The sequence below is a fragment of the Benincasa hispida genome, chromosome 12, assembly GCF_009727055.1.
Source record: "Benincasa hispida cultivar B227 chromosome 12, ASM972705v1, whole genome shotgun sequence".
NCBI lineage: Eukaryota > Viridiplantae > Streptophyta > Magnoliopsida > Cucurbitales > Cucurbitaceae > Benincasa > Benincasa hispida.
Genome location: NC_052360.1, coordinates 27,756,298 through 27,761,650, shown reverse-complemented (window position 1 = coordinate 27,761,650; position 5,353 = coordinate 27,756,298). Strand labels below are relative to the sequence as shown.

Sequence of the window (5,353 nt, the reverse complement as noted above, 5' to 3'; positions counted from 1 at the left end):
CATCCACCATAATCAGAGTCATAGATAACAAATTTAATTGATGTTTTATAGGTTATTTATGTAGTTCTGATAGCAACAGGTGAATGTCAAATGGTCTACACAACATTCCATACCATCATGCTTTACGCATAGATCTGAAGATGTTGTGAACACTTTCCTAATAACAATTCCAAAAGATCAGGATAAGAACTATGTTCACGAAGCAACCCATTAAATATGAACACACAAATTTTATTGTACGAAAAGATGTCCTAATAGCAATATTTGTATAGATACTGTGTGAGGAAATAAACAAACAGACATGTTGCCATAGTTGAGAATATACCAGCAATAGACAACTTCATGGCTCACCTAAAGTCCATATCCCTCACAAATTTATGCGCACTTGATTCATCTAAAATGGGGAGCAAGCTTGGCCACTCCAAGATTCTGAGATGTCCATTTTATAGGTAATTTGATGTCAAAATAAATCCACTGTGTTTTTTAGAAAGACAAGAATAAAAAAGAACCATGAATTCCCTGAACTAGATATTTAGGGAGATAAGAGAGCACTGCCTTCTTTGATGAGTACAAACACGCTACCACCATCTCCTTGTGAAATTCGAAGATCTTCATCGAGATAAGTAGTTAGCAACCAAGACTTGGCACTGCTGCTTGGGATTGAGAACTTGATCGGTGGTTGGCTCGATATTGTCCTGGCCACATTTGAAGCAGTATCTTGAATGGAGGATATGACGCCATTGAATGGTGAAAGGTCAATCTTCTACCCGAGAAGCTCCACATTTTCTGGTATAATTAATGAATCCGTTAGCTGGGGAATCCTAATGACACCTTCTTCAAACTTTATTTGGAAAAACAGTTGAGTTTGAAAATAAATATTAGCTTATTACAAAGTCAAAAGAGTTGAGATTGCACCTACGGACAAGAAAATCCTTTTTTTTTTTTTTTACCGTTCAGACTGTCGGATCACCGAAAGATTCTAGCTTACCTGTACACACTAGAGACTTCTAACTTCAAACTTTGCATTAGTACTAATGGAAGTGGTGGCTAGAGGGCCAGAAAACTGGACGGATTTTTGGACAGTGAAGCTCTTTGAATCAATTGTTTGTGAAATTTCTTCCACTTTGACCAATGGAAATGTACTCTTAGACAACAGTGGGTACATATCCGAGAACAATGTGTACCTACATCCCCAAACATTCATATTAAGAAACTTAAGGTGACATAATTTTGTAATGCAGAATTGTTGCAACCAATCATCTGATAGTACGTAATAGACAGCAAATAGATTTCAACAAAAGACAAAAAAAAGGGGACAAAAAAAGTTTTAGCAGGTTATGATCATCCTCTAGACATTACAACTCTGGCCATATAAAATTAAGGCGGGTTTATCAGGTGTAAAAAGCTATTGTAAAGACTCTCTTGATTTCCTTCTAAGGTTTAGTGAAGCAAAGATTTAACATAACAACGCTAGCAACTTCAGCTAGCTGGCCACATTCAAAGAAATTGATACAAAACCAGATGCAAGGACAATTGCAGTCATCTCAATCACAAGTCTGAATCCCATCAAGGAAACCAAAACTTAATAAAACCTCTTCTAAATGGCCCATACATTCTAGTTTAACACAGAACAATATGACTCGCCCAACAGGAAGTAGCTGAAGTAACAACGCCACATGGTAGGTCGATACTAAGTCCAAATATGATATTCAAGATCAACATGTACAAGAAATTACCGATAATATTTAAAAATTCGTGAAGCTTTGCAAGGGAGATGTGTGATTAGTCAGCAAAAAAGAAATTTGATTAAACTCGTTCCAACTTTTCAGTCATCCGAAAAAAATTACTAGGTTTCGTTGATTCGGAATCTTTTTCCCGATTCATAATACGAAGTTCAATCATATAGTACAAAGAGGTAGCTGTTATTAAAACAACTGTTGGAGAAATAACCAACCAGGTTACTAGTATCAAGTTTGGTATTATTAAGAGAACTTACGCGAGAATCCATTTGCCATTGAGCGGAGTCAGGGCCTCAGTAGGAGTAGGTGTTGGATTCTTCGCTTCAAGTTGCGTAATCTACCATTGTAACTATGGCTTGGCTCATTTTGAAAGGGGCAAGGAATGACTGAAACAGGAGAGGGTCAGAACAATAGTGTATCTTCTATTCCTACCAACAATTGCAACATGGACGCATGCGATTGATGAGACGCAAGCGATTAGGTGCGGCAGCATGGGTTGCACGACGCTAGGTTGCACAAAAAGGGACAGCGTGTGTCGAGCGGGAACGACGAGCGGCGGCAGTCGATGATGGGGAAAATAGGGTTTAGAAAAGAGATAGATAGGGAAGTCTGGGAATGAAATGAAAAAGAAAATTGAAAAAATGGGGGGGAATGGGTTTTTAAAAAAAACGGATCTTTAATGTGAGTTTTAAACCGATATTGTAGGTAAAACCAACATTAAAGGTATACCTACAATATCGGTTTAAAACCGACATTAAAGATTCGCTTTTAAAAATAAATAAAAAAATAAAACCGACATTATACATCTGGTTTCACTTTTTTCAACCGACATTAAAGCCCAAAATTCTTATAATGCAAGGTTGCATTTGTGGTAGTGCCAATTGGAAAGGTTCTTTGTGAAGAAAGTCTTCAAATGGTAAGGTTTTCTGAAAACCCTAAAATTTCTTTTCTTTTCATCTTTTTATAGCATGTTATATTTTTTATAAATGCATGATCTGTAATTAGTTTCTGTAAATTTGCTTTTCTAAAATTAATTAGGATTTGGGACAATCCCGCTTCCGCTCAAGGTTTCCCTCACAGGGGTACCTTCAATTTTTATTTCCATCAAAGAATGTAGGTTTATCAAGAAAATGATTTTCTAAAGTTGCCATAAAATTTAAGCTTTTAAATAATTTTTCAAAATATTAATAAGATGATTTAGATATCAAAATAGTACTTGAAAAATAATTTACGTAGAAGAGTTACCCGCTCTGATACCAATTGTAGGAGTGAGAAAATCAAGCAATAGGTATCAATCTAAAATATTTATGAAAATGTTTGTCACAAACAAAAGAGCACCCGTCTCTGATACCAATTGTTGGATTGGTATGGAAACCCTAAAGGGAGGTGAATAGGGTTTAATTAAACTAGTGAAGAACTTTTTACTAATATAGACCCAATTAAAAAAATTAACAAACTTTTATTAATTAGTAATATAAACAAGAATTTTTACTAATGTAGGCACAGTTTGATGTAATTAGATATTTTTCAATTAAATTAATAAAAACTCTAATTTATACTAAATAACAAGATTGATAAAAATGATGTAACGATATACTCAACCAATCTCAACCAATTACAAAATCATGCAATTAAAATTAAATGCAAAATAATTATAAAGAGTTAGAGAAGTAGACACTGTAAATTTTATAGTCGTTCAATCAAACTCGACCTACATCCACTCTCCCGAGTGCCTCTTGGGATTTCAATTAAAAAATCTCCTTTTACTCTTTCCACAGATGAGAGTCAAACAACTACCTTGCTCCTTTTACGGGTTCAAGAGCAAACTCGATCCTTTTCATGGGTTAGGATCAACCCGTTACAATATTTTTTTAAAAAAAGTTTTAAATCACACAATAAAAGTATCTAAAAAAACTTGGTATATAAGTTTGAGCTCATAACTAATCAATCTTCATGACATAAAATAACTCTCTCAAGAAGAAGATGAAAAGAAGAAACCTGAAGCTTAGAGAGAGAATAACAATGGTGGCTTTGAGTTATGGAGGATTGAAAAATAGTGTAAAAATTGTTGTTAAAATTTGGAAAAGATGAAATGTTTAAATAGAGAGGAAAAATGGTTAAAAACCACATTTAATTAGGGTCATTGGATCTTGGAAAAGAAAAATTAATTATGGAGATTTTAAACTTAACTAGCCGTTAGACAGAAACAAAAAAATAATAATATAATAATATATATCTTTTTAAACCATTTCTTTTAAAATCCAACAAAAAAAATTATCCAAAACTAGCTGTTAGATACAAACATAAAATAATATTAAATTCATTTTTCTTTTAAAATGATTTTCTTTTTGAAACCAATCCAAAATCTCAAAAGCCACCATGTGTTCTTCCTCTCATGCTCCAAGTGGCATCTTTCAATTGGTTCACTTTGATGACAAAAATTATGCCACGTCATTAGCTCAGAATTTTTTTGTTAAACTTGTTTCGGTCATCTTCTTCCTTTGAGTTTCGATTTAAGTGATTCAAATTGCGTTAGAACCATTGTTTCAAGCTCTACACAACAGACCCTTCAAAATACTCAAACTGTTAATAAATAAAAGCAGATTTGTTATCATCAAAATATTAATTAATTAACTAATTAATTAATTAAAAGTAATTAATTTGAGATTAAGGGTCAAAAGGCCGACATATGCTCGATTCATAAGTTCACTTGATGCTCGATGCTCTGATGCTCTATACTCTAATGCTCTATACTCTATGTTTGATGTATGATGCAAAGAAACACAAAAAGAAGAAGAAGAAGAAGCGCAAGGGAAAAAAGGGGAATTAGGAAGAAATGCAAGAAAAAAAACAAAAGGATGAAAAGGATGAAGAAATGTAGGGAAAAAAAACAAAAGTAAAAAAAGGATGAAGAAATGCAGAAAGATGCAGAAAAAAGAGTCGCATGAAAAAAAGCAAAAAAGGAAGAAGAAGAAATCACAAAAAACGAGAAAAAAAAAAAAGAGAGAGAGAAGAAAAAACGCTACAAAAACGAAAAAATAGAAAAAGAATGTGTTTAGGGTTAATGTGGTAATTTCACATAATAAGGACAAGCAGAAGGCCAAAATCCATTGATTTTGGAAAGGGTACCTATTTTTCATTTATGTCATTTATTATGGGTCATATGTGCCATAGTTCCTAACTACAACTAGTTTTATGATTTATAAATATAGTATCAAATACATTTCAAACGATTGTTAGAATTCAATTTCAAAATTTAATACTAAATATATATCTGAAAACATGAAATACAATTTTGTTTCTTGAATCTTTTGTTTTCAGATTTCCTACTAAACAGATCATGCAGTTTATAGACACTCATTCTACATTGAAATTCTTGTTTTGTTATTTGCTTCTTAACAATATTTTCAAAAATCAAACTAAGTTCTGAAAACTAAAAAGTGTAGTTTTTAAAATTTTGTTTATCTTTATGGAATTTGACTATTTTATTTAAGAAATAAGAAAGTCATCTTAAAAAATTAAGAGGAATAGAGTTTATTTAAAAAAGAAAACAAATAATTATTAAATGGAATGTTTGTTACTATATTTTTGCAAACACAGAGGAACAAATTACA

The 5,353-nt window shown here is 32.4% G+C and overlaps 1 pseudogene; it reads right to left on the bottom strand.

Moving 5' to 3' along the window:
• Positions 1-532: 532 nt before the first annotated feature.
• On the bottom strand, positions 533-2,186 carry LOC120067472 (annotated as a pseudogene).
• Positions 2,187-5,353: the final 3,167 nt, after the last annotated feature.